An 18,891-nucleotide genomic window follows, 5' to 3' on the forward strand; every position below is an offset into this window, starting at 1 on the left:
AGGCTATGCGGAATCCGCTTTTGGAGATCGGCTGCTCTGAAACTGACCTGCGTTCAGTATTACGCCGCAAGGTTTTACGGCTTTGTGAGACGGAATGCCATAATCTCAGTACGCACAACAAGCTGCGTGCCGTTAAGGAAACTACTAAAGTGTGGAAGACCTCTGTGCGCACCTCTCGCAGAGACTCTGCGGTTCTCTGTCGCGTCTGCATTGGCCATACGTGGCTGATGCATGGTTACCTCCTCCGTCGCGAGAACCCACCTAGGTGTCGCTGTGACTCACGCTCGTCCACCTCTTGCTGGACTGCCCAATTTTAGCCACTCTGCGGCAGACTTTTAGCTTTCCCAGCACCCTACCTTCGGTGTTGGGCAACAATGCCTCAACAGCAGCTTTAGTTAACGTTTTATTCTTGAGGGTGAGTTTTATCATTTGCTCTAAGTATTAGCACATGTCCTTTGACCATGTGTGTCCTCCACCCTAGTGTTTCACGGTGGAGATCTTAATGTGTTGCAGAGTGGCTGGTTTTTACTTTTTATACTCATGGTCAGCCAGCCATTGTAACCTGATTTCTTGTTTTAACCTCTTTTACCTGCTTCTTGCGTCTTTGTGGTTTTCTAGTTCCCTTTTGTCCATTTAAGTGTTTATTGATCTTCAGTCGTTGAGGTTTCTCCTTTCATTCTGTCTTATTCTCACCTTTGTGTCATTGTTTCCTTTGGAACAAGGGACCGATGACCTTGTAGTTTGGTCCTCCCCCCCCCCCCCTTCCCCCCCTCTTTTAAACCAACCAACCATGACTTTTGTCTCCTCAGTGTAGTTCCTCCCGAAATCAATTGCTTCTGAGGCTTTCGAGTGCTCAGTAAAACTGCTGTAAACGTGGCCCCTAAAAGTAGGTCCATGTGGCCTGGCAGCAGATTGTTGCTATATATGTTCAGTATAATCCCAGAATGTCCTAGTTTTTTAATGTTGTCCAGGTTAATGTCTAGGATTGCAAAAATGTCCACAATTTAAGAATTTTCCACTTTTTTTAAAATGTTTCTCATTTTGAGAAGTTTGCACGTTTTGAGAAGTTTGCACATTTTGAGAAGTTTGCACGTTTTGAGAAGTTTGCACGTTTTGAGAAGTTTGCACATTTTGAGAAGTTTGCACGTTTTGAGAAGTTTGCACGTTTTGAGAAGTTTGCACGTTTTGAGAAGTTTGCACGTTTTGAGAAGTTTGCACGTTTTGAGAAGTTTGCACGTTTTGAGAAGTTTGCACGTTTTGAGAAGTTTGCACGTTTTGAGAAGTTTGCACGTTTTGAGAAGTTTGCACGTTTTGAGAAGTTTGCACGTTTTGACATTTTTATAAATTGCGAGTTTTTTTGGAAAAATCTTAGGTCTATATGTTCGACATCGCTTTTTATACAATCTCTCACAGCCGTGCTTCTCTTAGCCTACTTTGCAGCAGCCTCTGACGTCGGTGAGGAGAGCATGGCGAACGGATTTTCCATAACTTTCTACTTAATCATTTGGTAACAGAACAGGAGTAATGTATTTGTTTCATTGTGTGAAGGACCTCGTCTACAAGTTGTAGCCACACTTTCATTTCGATAGTTCGATGAAAGATGCGGCGCAAAGATTCTTTGCGATTAGAAAACGTAAGGAAATGATATTATAAAAATATGTATTTAAAAAATCGTGAGATGGAAAAGTTAAAAAAAACTAGGGATAATGTAATGTAAGGAACATGAAGCTATCCTCTGTGCATTGTGTTTCGTGGAGGGGGGGAGGAGGAATGTAACGCTTCATTTCACTCTCTGCTGTTAAGCTGTTAAGTCCTTCGACTGCTAAGCATCGACTCTATTTTCGTTATGTTCGTGTGTTGTGATAAGAAAGAAACATAACGGTTTTAAAGAAAAAGTTAATTTCTGCTCTGATTTATAAAAAATAAAAGTATTGTGAAATAGTTACAGAAACAGGAGTGCGGTGTATGAACAAAGTTAACTACTTCTGCAAGCAACAATTAATATCTCTGGGCGCATTTACGAGCTAGTCGGTAATTTTCATTATTAATACTGGATTTTACGGAGTCCTCGTTCAGCTCGTGAGAAACTAACGTTTTCACACTTAAGAAAGTGCATTTCAATTGAAAGACTCATAAACATGTGACTAAAATATTTTGAAAACTAATTGATCAGTGAAACACCCTGCTTAACCCGCAGGACAGGACAGATAGAATAAATTATGGAAAGGGGCCAAAATAAGGGGCTGTCAGTTACACTCGAACATATAAATTTATTATTTGATTAAACATTACAAGAGCCCCAAAAAATTTTTAAACACACAGCTTTAATCTTTGGGACTTAATTACCGGCTGAAAGCCACTTTAATTTAAAAACGACTGAAGGCCAATAACTTAAAACGCAAGCATTAATCAGAAATTTCAAAGGCAAGCTTTATCTTAAAAATGTTCTTTAGTTAGGATGAAGTAAACAAGTTAAATTCAAATCTGCTGAAGGCCGAACACTTACAACTCCAGAACATTAATTTTTTTTAAATATTTCTTACGTGAAGCAGTTGTTTAATTTAGGCCGAAGGCCTTAAGAACAAACAACTGAAACTCAAACTGGCAGAAGGCCGTAGATTTAAAAATTCAAAAATTTTTTAAAATGCCAAAGGGCTTACGTGAAAAAGTACTTTAAACTAGGATGAAGGCCATAAGAGTGAAACAACTCTAATTTAAATCACCAAACCGGCTAGAAGGCATACAAGTACCAACAACAAGAACAAATTAAAAAAAGAAAACTAAGGAAGTAAACACAAGGGCGCCCAGATGTTCAAGGTCGGCCTGTAATTGAAACACTAACGCTCCCTTAGGTGAGACAGACAGTCGGCCACCCATTCACGATCAGACGACAACCCAGCTGACCGACAGTCAGTGGACCCACCGACAAGATAACTTCCACTTCACCCGACCAGGAACAACGTAGAAGATATTGGCGCCCACAACCGATCATACACGGAGCTGTCAGACTACACACCGTGCTGGACAGCAACAACACGTTGAGGAAACTACACTGCCTAAAATTTACGTCAACGCCCAGGGCAGGTAACCAGAACGTTAACGGCCACAAGGCAGAAGATTCCGCTGGTCAAATAAAACTTGAAAACCACCTTGTTGCTCGCGGGAATATCCCAACAGCAGACAGCCAACTCCAAACGACACAGTGTGAACAGTCTTGACTTGCTGGTAGGTTAAATCAAAACTCAACTTTCGTGTCGAGGGTCGGTGAACCACGGACCTCGTAGCAATGGGAACAGCACCACACACTCCGACACCGCGTAGAGACCGCCAGCGGGCCCGGCCAAACTACGCCCCGCCGAGAATTCCTCACTGCTCCACGCCAAACGACCGACTCCTCAGAGTCAGTACGCCGACAACATTTAAAATAACCTGTCAGTCAAAATCACACCAACTACACACAGTTTCACGAATACTTGCACGAAGAACTAGACGATGCTAGCGGCAGTGGCTGTACAATGACAGGGACGAATCACGAGTCGGCACACACAGACAACCCATAAGCGATCGCCGGCCACATACACGTCGTCCGGCAGGACAACCGACCGACGACCCCACCCAATCATGTGTGTGGGCAACCGCCAGGCGAGTCACGACGGACCGGACCTCACTGCTGCCGCGCCCCCACTTAACTTGTGCCGCGTGCCAACTCAAACACTGCCAGGTCCGAACTAACTCGCAACACACGACGACCCGGAAGTAATAGCAGTCCAGCAAAGATAATACAGGAGGTCCTATATCGATAAGCGCTGCTGCTGCCGCTCACGGGCAGGCAAGGCAGCAACTCACTGACCCCAGTAATTGAAAATTAACATAACGAGGTGGCAGTACGGTTAAAAACATGTTAAATAAGAGATGTCACGAACACGAGCCACGAACGGCTCACTTACTTTTATTTCGGTGCAGCTTCTTCCATAGAACTGTTTACGTGTGTCTCATACTAAAATTAGGCTGGCTACGGAACTTTATAGTGACAAATTCATGCCGGCAGCGGTGGTCCAGCGGTTCTAGGCGCGCAGTCCGGAACCGCGCGACTGCTACGGTCGCAGGTTCGAATCCTGCCTCGGGCATGGATGTGTGTGATGTCCTTAGGTTAGTTAGGTTTACGTAGTTCTAAGTTCTAGGCGACTGATGACTTCAGAAGTTAAGTCCCATAGTGCTCAGAGCCATTTGAACCATTTTTTGACAAATTCATTTAAAGAGGTAAATAATAAGAGTCTCTACCGTTGGTGTGCTGTTCTGCTTGTTTGATACCAGAGATGCACTCGCCAGAGAAACAACGGACGTGACTAACTCGCACGCACGTTCAACAACGAAGGAGACGCACAAAGTTTTTTATCATCTCTATGCGATTTTTACCTCATCGTTTAGCAGTGGGCAACAGCAACAACAATACACATTTTTGAAATTGTGCAATGACAGTAGCAATGGACATGTTTATTGCACACCGTTTACTGGAGAATTTTCTGTCGTACTTCAAGGAAATAGTGATATTAAAGACCACGTGAAAATAGCTGCACATGGCAGTGCTATTAATGCTACTGCACCGCCAAACGTGAGAATATTTTTTTAAAGCCAAACATGGAAATGAAGTGTACTGCTAAAGATGCTATATTTTTATATCACACTCCTAGACACGTACACCATTTCTGAAAAAGTCGTGTCTAGTTCAAAATAAAACTGAATACACCAAGTTAATGTTCTAGTAAACTGATTTAACTAATTTCAAAAATATGTCCTGCATTGGAGCAAAAAAAAAATCGTAATATGTCCTAGTTTGGATCCATAAACAGTATGGTAAGCGTACTGTGTTGTCTTTCAGAACTCGATCTCGAATGCTTGGGATGTTTGTCCCTGTGGGCTCTATTTGAAGACTCTAATCTCCATCAACTAAAGTGGAGCAACTTTTTCTGACAACATTAACAGGGTCCTTTTTCAGTGAACTGTGAAGAAAACGCTTAGAGTTCATCCTGCAGTCGAGTAGCTGCACGCGAAAGCGGGCTTTCTGATAATGGGCTTCACTTTAAGGGAAATCGCCAACTTGGCGCAGATGGTTGTATATCAGTAGTTACCTCTGAGACAATACTGCTTAGTTTGTGTTAACTGACGACTCTTACGTAATAACCGAAAGCTGCCACCACCTGAACTGAAGGCAATTCTAGTACACCCCGTGCACTGTAATCCTAGCTTCATCGTCTAACTCCAGGTTGTGTATCACATGCGACACAAAGAATGTCCTCTGCAGTAAACTCAGAGATGGTATCAAAGTTTATCTTAAGATGGTTAAAGACTGATGAGTGTCGCATGTCAACATGGTGAAACAACGTCCACTTGATAAAAGAACTACACGGCTAATATTTAAGAGTACATAACATTTGACGGCAGCTTGAAACCTGCCTTGATTTCAATTCCCAATGTTGAACAGACATTTTCCGCTGTAAATTTAAAAAAAATTTGCTAATCACAACAAATCTGTAATATAAGAAGCGTTTAAGTGCCTCGTCCTGTAAGAATACTGGCGATAAGTACCGTGGTCTGTTGTTTCTCCATTGCTTTCCTGAACAGCTCTGCTCAATTAAAACCTTTCACTTAAGTTCTTTAATGAAGATAATCTCCTACACTCTGGATCACATTTGCCCTCAATCTTTCGTCCCTTAAAGTGTTAATTGCAAGAGGTTGTATTTTTTGTTGAGCATTATACGACCAAAATATTATAGTGTTCTCTTTTTTGATGGTACTGGAAATCCCGAAATCTTTGTTTATATACCACTGCACCACAATATGTGTGACTCTATCTGTTCATAGTGTTGTTAACGCCCTTCACTACACCCCCCTTTCAGATACCTCTAGTTTCGTGCTCAGTTCTGCGGTAACTGTCTAGGACTCAACTCCACTGAATAGGACCCTGAGTATGTAGCATGCAGATAGCCGAGTGAGGACTGTAACATTGTCACGGCTACTCTCAACCCTTCCTTGTTTTTCTGGAACGACCGTCTGGGCTATTCAGTTCTGGAGTAAATTTCTTAAGTGAAGTACCGGCTTTCGTATTTGACGCCCCAAATATTTATATGATGAAAATCTTTCGACCTTACCTGTACCAGGTGCAGGAGTACCCAGAATTTCTTCTCGGTTTCTGCTAACAGTCAACCACTTTGTCTTCTTGACGTTTAAACATAAAGTAGTGGTATTGCTTTGTCCAGGGGCAGTGTTTAGTAGTTCTCGCAAATCTTCCAGCCTGGTTTGCATGGATAATGGTACCATCAGCCGTGACAGATTGTCACAAAAAATTTTGTTCTAAGCAGGTGATCAATGACATAATTATTGCACGCGAAAAATGTAAGAATTAAAATATATGTGCAGTGAAAATGAGCACTTACCTTTGGTTGTACAACTGTGGGTTAGAGCGTAGGTATCTCATATGCATAGATATAACTAGTCTAACATTTCTACGTTTACATCTGCACCTAAATTCACATCTACATCTATACTCTGCAAACCACCTGGAGGTGCATGGCAGAGATTACGCCCCATTATACCAATTGCAACGGTTTCTTCTCCATTCACGCATGGAGCACGGGAACAATTAATGTCTGAAATTCTCTGTGTGTGCAGTAATTATTCTAATCTTATCCTCGCGGTCTCTGTGTGGGCGACAAGAAAGGAGGTTCTAGTATATCTCTAGAGTAATCATTTAAAGTCAGCTCTTGAAACTTTGTTAGTAAACTTTCTCGTGATAGTTCCCTCCTGTCTTAAAAAGTCTGCCAGTTCAGTTCCTTCATTATGTCTGTGACATTCTCCAGCGGAATAAACGAACCTGTGACCATTCGTGCTGCCCTTCTCTGTATAGGTTCAGTATCCCCTGTCTATTACGGGTATCACACACTTGAGCAATATTCTAGGATGGGTTGCACGAGTGATTTGAAAGCAATCTCTTTTGTAGACTGATTGCATTTCCCCAGTATTCCACCAATAAACTGAAGTCTACCACCTGCTTTACCGACGACATTTTATATCCCTGCAAAGTGTTTGTATGAGTTGGCCGATTCCAGCAGAGTGTCAATGATATTATAGTCATCGATAGTAAAACTTGAAGCCCTGTTCAACAAAAACTTTCTCGTAGCAATTCTCAAAGACAGACTTCACAGACATGTGCCAGGACTTGCAGATTAACCTGAAGAGTCTAAACGGTTGTCGCTAACTCTGGTGTCACGGGACACGGTACTCATCTCGCTGCTTGCTATGGACTAGCTGTGGATCGCAGCGTAGTCTGGAGTAGAAGTAATCTTGTAGCTATGTGTCGCTTTGTTTCAAGACAGGCAACCAACGGTGGTGCGGAGAACTTCTGTGGGCGTGTCTTGTTACTAACGTCTCAGTTGTATGGCCTGCGATGCTCCGATAGCAAGAAGCATCTTTGTGGGGTCGACACAGACGCCAACTGTACGCCTATCGACTGTATCACATCAGCAGCACATTTTATGTTACGTGTGATAACTCCATTAACCATCACTCCTCGATACACTAATTCAAGAGCGTCTCGTTATATCTTTTCAGAAAAGACGTTGAAAAGCAAGGAGGAGAGAATGCAGCCACGCCCAAATTCTTTCATAATTGATGCTTCTTCTGACAACTGACCATCGACACGCACACCAACGCTTTGACTCTAGTACAGATTGCCGATCAATCAGATATTACAGTCATCTCGTCCTAGTCATAGTTCACGTAAGTATGCATCAATTAGCGATACAAAACAGTATCAAAAGCTTTTTCATAAACGATGAAACAAACAGAAACATCGACATAAGCATTGAGACAGTGGTAGATGGTAGATGAAAGCGGAGTAACTTTTGCCGAGTCCCACAAGTAGTTCTGAATGCAAAGTGATGGTCTCTCATGCTCTGCTCATATTTACGATACAGCATTTTAAGGACTTACACGACAACTAACTACGTTTCTTTTGAGTGTGATCATGATCGTTCTCTACATTCTCAGTCTACCTAACGTGAATTACGCCGGCCGCTGTGGCCGAGCGGTTCTAGGCACTTCAGTCTGGAACCGCGCTGCTGCTACGGCCGCAGGTTCGAATCCTGCCTCGGGCGTGGATGTGTGTGATGTCTTTAGGTTAGTTAGGTTTAAGTAGTTCTAAGTCTAGGGGACTGATGACCTCAGATGTTAAGTCCCATAGTGCTTAGAGCCATTTGAATTTGGTAATGTGAATTACGAGGTCCACTTGAGCAGAAAAAAAATTCAGGCCAGGTGCAAGCGCGCCATCAGAGCTGCAGAGTAGCGAAAAGCACAGAATGATTTAGAAAGTCCTAATATCCGCGGATGCGAATTAAAGACGCACCGATGCGGATAAGGGCCTGGCGGGTGTGATAACATCTTTATTGCCCTTTCCGACCTTTAGTAATGGCATAGTAAGACCGGGAGTAGAGTCTATGAGATGAGGTGCCTACGACGTGTTTAGAGAAAGTGGAAGGTGGCGAGATATGGTGGGAGTGGGTGGATGGCATACTTAACGTAGTTGTCAGAGGGTCATCATGATTGTATTTTCGCTCATCGATGGTACACGTGGCGTTCTGACCGACACTGGGATAGAATTCAGCCCTTACAGACGAATGTAAATGAAGAGGTACGCTACCGAGGCATTCTGCTCGACGCCAACTGGGAGTGGAACCTACGGACAAAGCGGCGATCTCTGCCGTCACAGCCTACGCATCCCAGGCTGTTTTGGACAGAAACGTGCAAGCGCGCTCTCGCGTCTGCGTCCAAGTCGGGAAGCGACAACTCAGCGTCGACTGCTTCCGGCCGGAAACTTGTCCGAGACGGCAAAATACACAGCGCAGATAGTCGCGCCGCTCCTCCGGAAACGAAGGAGGAAACAGACGGGGTGAGCAGGATAGGGAAGGGAAGGGTGCCCTGTGAAAAAAGAAAGGAGAAAGAATATACTGGTGCGCAGAGGGGAAGAAAAGGCTGCGAATTTTCGCGACGCCAGCAAGAAAATCCTTTGTGCCCAGAAGACCAAGACAGGGAAGAGGGTGGTGAGGAGAGGGGGGAGAGGCGGGGAGGGGTGGTACAGATACAGTGGGCGCGCGCCCCGTGCATCGCGAAGAAAAAGAAATGGTCCCAGACCTGAGCCGCGCGGAACAAAAAAATAAAATAGGAGGACGACGCGGAAGAGAGAGATATAGGGTGGGAGGAGTGGGAGTTGGAGTGGGGAGGGGGAGCGGTGGACATGAGGCGAGGCAGGAAGGCGGCCAGGAAGAGGCGACTGCCGACGCAAGCGGAAAATTCTAATCTTGATCAATTTATTTCGCCCGCGCGCCACGTCGCACTGGGCCGCGCCGAGCTGCGCCGAAGGGTCCCCGTAGCAGCCCCTCTCTCCTAGCTCTCCTAGCCTACCAAGTGCGTTCATGTGTAAGTCCAAGTCCGTCTGGCTGCCCGGATGTGTGTGTGTGTGTGTGTGTGTGCCTCTGACAAGAATTGATAACAGAGTTACAGTCATTACGATGCAGCTCTACTGGTCGATGAAAACAGCGTAACTTCATCGACGTTAAAAGCTGAGGCATTAAGCCACATCAAATGCCTGTTTAAAACATTCACCTCTCCTAGGACACCAGAAGACTCCTGAAGGGGATCTCGGCACAATGGTTTAGACTAGAAATAGTTTCGATCATGTCTAAATCAAAGACACTGGGTTTGTCATGGTATTACAATTTAATAACAAGGCTGCACTTTTTTCCGAGGCTGCATTCAGACAACTAGGCCCCACCATCTGATAAATTTTGTGCGGGCCGTTGTGCTCCATTCAGTCCACTTCGCCGGTACCAACGGTCGCTACGGCGCAAAGAAAACTGATCACACAGCTGAAGCAGTCGGCTCCGTTGCCCATGCAACACTGCGTCGAGGTGGGCCTGAGTGGAGGTGGTCTTCCGTTCCTTGTGTAAGAGATACAGCTGTGGTTACTTCTTGAAATTCTAATACATGATTTTTCGAAACGAAAAACTATAAACATTTTACTTTAGAGAAGCTAAAAGAAAAGATGTTACGAAAGATATCTTCAACCTTTCGCGGCCCTGTCAGCAACTGTATAAATATTAATTTTAATAGAGAACAGCCTCAGTTGCAGATAAGTTTTACATCCTGACGATAATTTATGGATCTGTAGTTTTAGCTTGACGATGCCCACTATGGACAAACGATAGATACTGTTACTCTGAAGAAGGTTGGGTTATCCCGACCGAAACCTAGCTAAATTTCTAGGTAAACGGTGCAACTGAGGCTGTTCATTATTAAAATTAAAATTATTACGAAAGATAATTGTTGACGATTGTTGTCCCTTTACTGTTCAGGCTGGTGATTTCGGAAAGTGGGCCGGCCGTCGTGGTCGAGCGGTTCTAGGCGCTTCAGTCCGGAACTGCGCGACCGCTGCGGTCACAGGTTCGAATCCTGCCTCGTGCATGGATTTGTGTGATGTCCTTAGCTTAGTTCGGTTTACGTAAGTTCAAGGGGACTGATGACCTCAGATATTAAGTCCCATTGTGCTCAGAGCCTCGGAACGTGTCATCGAGTCCTATGGGTGGCGCGTCCAATTATTACTTTGTTACACGAGTTAATTGACGTCTCGGATGCTACTAGCCGATCCATCAGTCTCATAAGAGTTCTAACTTTTGTTTGCGGCTTTATACTGTATGTCTGTTAATTGGCAGGATTACTTCGATACAGTTTTTCTATGTTAAAGTAGTCTGATTACATGTTTCACGCAGCGCCTGCTATAATAACCGGCCACAAAGTATCCTACTAATAGGCTGATAGATTTCCATTATAATTTGCCTGTGTGTTACGAGGACTGTTCGGGAAGAAAGGTCCGATCGGTCGCCACATGGAAACCACTGTGAAACAAAATTGTTTCATTTGCAGCAGCAGCTGCTCTACATATTCACTGCTGCGACTTAGACATTTGAGGTAGTATTGTACCAACTTTCCAATACCCTCGAAGGCAGCAACCTGTGCTTCGCGCCAATTCTCTACACTGGTCTACAGCTCGTTGTCTGTGTCAAAATGTTGTCTTCACAGCCAGCGGTTCATGTGATCGGAGATAAAACTCGGGGACAGCTAGTTACGGGCTATATGGTGGGTGATCGAACACTTCCCGGTCGAGAATTTTCGTGAAGAAGAAACTCCATGCAAGTTACGTTACGTGGGCCGCACGACATCAGGCGAAATCACTCACCAGACCCTCATACGTGGCAGGAGACACTATTTTCTAGGCATCTTTAAGTGCTCACTATGCGCTCGGAACTCAAGAGAGTTAAGCGACGCATGCCAGAGACACTGTCCAACACATCTGTGCAAAGCTTCTTCAGATTTCCCTCTCACTATTTCACCATTTAATGTCATGTTTGTGTTACGTCCATGTTACTATTCGTTTGTTTCGTCTACGGCGTTAAGTGTCGGAGGAGTCAGTTTTGCTGGAGTTTTCATCTGAGCTAACCGATTCGTCTCCCTGTCGTCTAACACGATGTTGATATGGTCTCATTCCTTCATAAATAGACTGAAGCGCCAAGGAATAGGTATGCGTATTCAAATACAGAGATATGTAAACAGGCAGAATGCGGCGCTGCGGTCGGCAACGCCTATATCAGACAACAGATGTCTTGCGCAGTTGTTAGATCGGTCACTGCTGTTACAGTGGCAGGTTATCAAGATTTGAGTGTATTTGAACATGGTGTTACACTAGGAGCACGAGTGATGGGACGCAGCATCTCCGCCCGCATCTCGTGGTCGTGCGGTAGCGTTCTCGCTTCCCACGCCTGGGTTCCCGGGTTCGATTCCCGGCGGGGTCAGGGATTTTCTCTGCCTCGTGATGGCTGGGTGTTGTGTGATGTCCTTAGGTTAGTTAGGTTTAAGTAGTTCTAAGTTCTAGGGGACTGATGACCATAGATGTTAAGTCCCATGGTGCTCAGAGCCATTTTGAACCACAGCATCTCCGAGGCAGAGATCTAGTGGAGATTTTCCCGTACGACCATTTCACGAGTGTACCGTGAATATCAGGAATTTGGTAAAACATCAAATCTCCGACATCGCAGAACCGAGCGAGGTGGCGCAGTGGTTAGACACTGGACTCGCATTCGGGAGGACGACGGTTCAATCCCGCGTCCGGCCAACCTGATTTAGGTTTTCCGTGATTTCCCTAAATCATTCCAGGCAAATGCCGGGATGGTTCCTCTGAAAGGGCACGGCCGACTTCCTTCCCTAATCCGATGAGACCGATGACCACACTGTCTGGTCTCCTTCCCCAACCAACCAACCAACCAACCAACCAACCAACCATCCGACATCGCAGAGGCCAGAAAAAAATCCTGCAAGAACGGGACCAACGACGACTCAAAGGAACCGTCCATTGTGGCGGAAGTGCAACCTTTCCGCAGTTTGCTGCAGATTTAAATGCTAGGGCATCAAGTGTCAGCGTAGGAACCATTCAACGAAGCAGCATCGATTTGGTCTTTCGGAGCCGACACAAAGCTTTACGTCTCGCCTAGGCCCGTCAGCACCTACATTGGACTGTTGATTGTAAACATGTTGCCTGGTCGGACGAGTCTCGTTTCACATTGTATCGAGCGGATGGACGAGTACTGGTATAGAGACTACCTCATGAATCAACGGACCCTACATGTCAACAGGGAACTATTGAAGCTGGTAGAGTCTCTGTAATGGTGTGCGACGTGTGTTGCATTGTGCAGTTGGGTTGATATGGGGCCCATGATACGTCTAGAAACGATTCTGACAGGTGACACGTACGTAAGCATCCTGTCTTATCATCTGCATCCATCCATATCCATTGCGCATTCCGACGGACAATCCGACACCTCACACGTCCAGAACTGCTACAGAACTGCTACAGTCTTCTGAGTTTAAACACGTCGGCTCGCCACCAAACTCCCCAGACTTGAACATCATTGAGCGTATCTAGGATGCCTTGCGAGGTGCTGTTCACAAGAGATCTCCACCCCCTCGTACTCTTACGTATTTACGGACAGCCCTGCAGGATTCAAGGTGTCAGTTTCCTCCAGCACTACTTCAGACATTAGTGGAGCCCAAGCCATGAAACGGGTGTATCAGTTTCTTTGGCTCTTTATGTAGAATGTTCCACTTTGGAGATTTGATCTGTATTTGTTAAATGGATCCTGTTTGTCTACATACCTGTGGTGTTCTTGCAGTGTCCCTGTGGTAATTTCTGGTATATTTCTGAGTAAACGGCTATACCGCTCACAGTACAGAGCTATATGTTCAGGAGATTCATATTCCCCACATCCTAGTGGCCGCTGACGGCAGGCTAAATATACTGCAAATACAGAGGAAAAGGGCCTCGTCCAACTAGGAAGTAAACGGTGCCACGGCATGTTCCATGCGTAAACGCTCCCTGATGTTGGAGAAACAGGTGCAGCCTAAGTCCGTTATCACTGAGGTCCGACCCTCGTTGCCAGATGTGCAGCTGTCAAGAATTTAGTACCTGTTTCTGCTCGATACTTTCTCCTGTAATTTTTCAGACCTTATCACCTTTTTACGTTTTCAGGCAGTAGGATTCAGCTAGATATTTGGCGGTTATATGTACTCGAAAGACACCCAACACTACACTCAGTGCCTTTACTGAGGTAGTAATGAATGTCCATGATAGCCTCAGGAACTCACTCCTCTGTACACACCTCACAATTACACATTCGTCGCAGGAACGAGCCTGTGTGTCCAAACACTTTCCGCAAAACCTACTACTGATTCATAGAGGGGGCAGTGGTATGATCTGATGTGCATGGTGATGGGTAGTCTGTATTTTGTGGTATTTAAACCGTCTAATTTTTGTAAAAAAAATTCTGCGTTACTTGTAGTTAGTTTTATGTATAGACCGAAGTTAAGATTGCATCAGCATGTACTCTCAAGTGCCATCTGATTGCCTCTCTTTTGATGTCTTGTTGTTCATATTTATCGATTTATCGCTGGTTGTCTCTGTAGTGTACCTTTCGTTAGTTTCACATACTTGGGAGAGATTATAGAGAAAACAGAACTGAACGCAACATCCAATGAGCAAATGATTAGAAAACTACAAAAAGCATACAAACTTACATGGAACCATCACAACAAAGGAAGTATTTCTGTCAACGCCAAATTAACACACTACAGTACAGTAGTCTCACCAGGGGCCTTGTATGCCTGAATGCCTCAGAAACAACAGTAATCAAGGGAAGAACGAAAGTCAAGGAGATAGAAAAGCAAGACAGGAAAATACTGAGGCAGATCTACGGGCTTGTTCGGAGAGAGGCGATCTCGATAAAGAGACCAACAAACGAATTGTACCAACAGACAAAGACGATTAAAAACTACACCAGGAAAAGGACAAAGTTCTACGGACACATACGTAGGATGAACGAAAATAAATTGACCAAGAAAATTTTTAACATAGTGACAAGTAACACAATGAAAACCAACTGTGTAAAGGAAACGATGAAAGACCTCAACATCTCCACACAAGACATGACAGACAGAGAAAAATACAGAGAAAAAGTGAGAAAATAGAAATTTGAGTAAACGCTGAAATAGAAGAAAACAGGAAAGAAGTGGTCAGAAGACAGGAATCAGAAACAGTGAATATGTGAGAGGTTTTTGGGAAGAAAAAAGAAATAGACAGCAAAAATGCTATTAAAATCGACTGTGTTTTAGACAACTATGCAAAATAAGGTAATCATTGATACCAGACATAGCTCTGGTTGTAAGTGAAGATACCTACAATGTGGGTCAGTTCGTTCATGTCTTAAACTCACAAAAGTCAGCTTTCACAACTTGAAATGAGTGAAAATGAACTGCTACTACAAGAAATAGACATTACTGCTCATGAAGTGAATTAAACACTGTATCTAAAATTCCTTGTGGGGAAGTAGGACGATAAAAGAAGTTGGTGTTAATTCACAAACAAGATATCAAGATGCTTAGTTGAGAATCATTTGCATTTAGCTCTTTCGTACTTTATATAGACTTCGAAGCCGAACATCTGACTTATTTAGCACAATTTTGCTCTTTATTTCTTACTGATTTATTTTCCGGGGCGATTAGAAAAAGTGTGCAGTGGGAATAATGTGTAATGTTGATGACAGCATGTCTTGTAGGTGTCTCTGCAAATGTTTAGGAGCTTTACACTTCCTCCCTATACTGGTGGCAATATTCTCAATAAGCGAAATGCGACAGACTCACCGCAAGGTTTTCCAGCGATCCAAGAATATACTTACATATTTTATTCACGATAAGGGGGGCACTCCACCAAAAAATTGAATTTCCCTTCTTCTTTGCCGGTATCTACCGAATTTTAAAATTGTGTCTATGACGTAAAGATTTGAAGTGTGGACCCTCATTGGTTTCTGAGTTATAAATTTTTTAACAGATTTTTGGTACCAAGGCCTCAAATTTCATATTCAAGATTATTTAGGTACGTTCACAGGATATTTTTCAACACTCCCATATCCACATTTCATTAACTTAGTGTCACTATTTTTTTCGGTTTCAAACATAAACTTTCTTTCATTATCGACATATAAATTTGATAAGAAAATAGACGAGCTACGTTGTCTTTAATAGACTAGTTCCTGCAAAAATGACGTTGGGGTTCGTTAATTTTTATGATAAAAAAGCTGGCATCGAACTCAGAAAAACAAACATCCAGGAAAATGGGTTTTAAAATTTTATGAAAAAAATTAATTCTAGTACGAGACACACACCTTTTTAAAATACATCAGCACCACACGTTTTCCCCTCATGCTCCTGTCGTTGCTTCTTGTCGTTGTAATTTCAAGACCATAGTAGCATTGTTCTGGAATTTTTGTTTCTGCAGGCTGCACGTTCCGGACTGCTGGATCCGTCATTTGTCTCTAGATAAGCAGATCATCTTCTGGGTGAGCTAGGACTAGTAATTTCTTCAGTGTTTAGACACTCCCTACTGGACTGATCAGCAGCTTCTACAAGACCTAAAAAGTATCTTACATTTATTTCGTTTTTCTCTCTGGGACACTTGGACCAAATGGCACTATGCTAACTTTCATTTTCGTTTTGTGTCTTTCCATCAGCGCACCTCTCTAGTAGTGCATTAGGTGCACCTGTGATGGACAGGTACTATCCTGACCTCTTTGACAGCTGTCAGTGTGCCACGGCTCCTCGTGCAGTCCCTACTTCAATATTTCGTAGACGTGCTTGTAATGTGAAAACATGAAAATCATATTTGGATCTAAGAGGAAATGCTCCAAAGATGTGGAAATACCCACTAAATTTATTTTTTGAAAAATATTCAAGTTTTAGGGTGTAGTCTCCTCTTAAGGCTACAAAATCTTTTAAGACATCAGATAATTAATTTCAGTTCGTAACAATAATCTCCAGTTAAATAAGGCACAGAGGCAATATGACATACCGAATTACAAATTGAAGGCATCATAAGTCAATGCAAGCATAAACGACACAGTGAAATACCTGACCACACTGGTCGTTAATCATATCGAGTTGGAGTAAAGTAAAAGTCGTTCGGTCATTTCTGCATATAATGCACGGAATTAACCTGTCAGAAGAAAGGAAATGCAAGATAACACTCTTAAAATTTCCTTTGATTTTCTTTAGCTTACTCGACGAAATTGCTAGTGAAACGCAACCAGAAGAGGTGCGAAACACGATTCTTTAACACAGGGACTTAGTAAAGCAAAACACTGGATGGAGAGAACAGCGGACCTGCCATAACTACTGCACTACACGTGTCTTTTCGTCAGGGACTCTGTCTGCGCCTTCGCACAGTGGCCTGTGGGCACAAAACAGAGGCATGTGTCACTTTGGATCGATGCGTGCGCTTGCTTGCCTCTTGGTGTAACGATCGCATGCACCTAGTGCGCACGGAAAAAGGCACAGGTGGTCACATTTAGAATAGCTACGAAAATGGACCCCATACTTACCAACGAAGCGGTATGTAGAAACACCGAAAGAATCTCTATAATAAAAAAAATAACTAGAACTAACAAAAAATGTTCAAATGTGTGTGAAATCTTATGGTACTTAACTGCTAAGGTCATCAGTCCCTAAGGTTACACACTACTTAACCTAAGTTATCCTAAGGACAAACACACACAGCCATGCCCGACGGAGGACTCGAACCTCCGCCGGGACCAGCCGCACAGTCCATCACTCCAGCGCCTAAGACCGCTTGGCTAATCACACGCGGCTAGAACTAACAGTGAAAATGGATTCCAACAGATAAAGTAAACCTATACCCGCAACCACTTTACCTGAAGAACAGTATATAGAATTCAGTTACGCACAAACCAAATACCCGCTTCCATGAAAGATCATCAAACCCTCTATTATGACAACTAACACAGAAAACCGCCACGTTAAACGATGCAGATATAGACCCGTTAGGGGCTGAAACACGAGATAAAAGAAAAGTTTGAAAGAACTAAAACAAATTAGAGGAACAAAACTAAGAGAACCTTTCTGAGGTGTTACGGAGTTATCCCTCAACGCTAGGGCAAATCACACTATCAACAACCAAACTACCTTTCGTAAAAGAGTTGGCGTCCATAGATCATATAGAAAAAAGGTAGGAAAACGCATTGAGAGAGAGAGAGAGAAGAAAAAGTATAAGTCATCAAAGAGCAATAGGCTCACCATTTGCCAACTTCCCATTCGTTGGCAGTAGTCAGAATCTTACACGCCCGTTTAAAACTGTAGGAAGAGCTTGGAAAAAACCATTTGCGTGTCTCGCTGAGAAACACGTCTGATGTTTCTGATGTTTCGCGCACGAACATAACGCAGAACTTGTAAGACGAAGTATAATTTGGAAAAAAAAATTACTTTGTAATGCCGCTACACTGCTGTAGGATGGCAGCTCGGAGAATCCATCGTGTACTCGCGCAGATTTAACTTTGTGTTTGCTTGTGTATGTGTGTGTACGCGCGCGTGTGTGCGGGCGCTCGCGAGCCCGCACTGAGAGATGGAAATTTGTACGTGGGCTCATCTGGCAAGTCAAGACGGATGAGGTGTCCCACGCCGCTTACACTCCACCATCTTTTCCTCGGCGGACGTGGAGATGCGCCGTGAGGAATGTGCCATCGTCTTGTAGCATCACCGGGGAGTTTATTTATCCACCTACCTAGTCTAACGCAATACGACAGGCGCGCATGAGGGCATCGCCGTTTTTCATCTTGCCACACACAGGCGGACGTAGCCAAAGCTTAGTAGAAAAAAACAAAAGACTGAATGCAAAAGAAGGTGCAGAAGGGTGATGGGGAAGTGGTGGAGGACGGAGAAATCCCAAGCCAGTCAATGCAAAGAAAAACTGCCACTATTCATGACACTTGGAAACTCAGTTCTATTTTTCTACTAAATATGTGGCAGAATTCTATCAAGCAAACGCCGATCAGTACACCTATTAGTGGTTATTAATATGGGCTGTTCCAGCCATCGCCTTTGTTGTGGTTTGAACTCACCTGGGGATAAAATGGATCAAATGGCTCTGAGCACTATGGGACATAACTTCTGAGGTCATCAGTCCCCTAGAACTTAGAACTACTTAAACCTAACTAACCTAAGGACATCACACACATCCATGCCCGAGGCAGGATTCGAACCTGCGACCGTAGCGGTCGCGCGATTCCAGACTGTAGCGCCTAGAACCACTCGGTCACTCAGGCCGGCACCTGGGGATACTTTCAGTGAGATGTCCGAACTTCTGTGGAGAAGGTAGTAGTTTTGGACCCTCGAGTCTGGAGCGAAGACGACGAACTCATCCAAAACGTGCTCGACTGGGTACAAGTC

Source organism: Schistocerca piceifrons, chromosome 10 (genome assembly GCF_021461385.2).
Source record: "Schistocerca piceifrons isolate TAMUIC-IGC-003096 chromosome 10, iqSchPice1.1, whole genome shotgun sequence".
NCBI lineage: Eukaryota > Metazoa > Arthropoda > Insecta > Orthoptera > Acrididae > Schistocerca > Schistocerca piceifrons.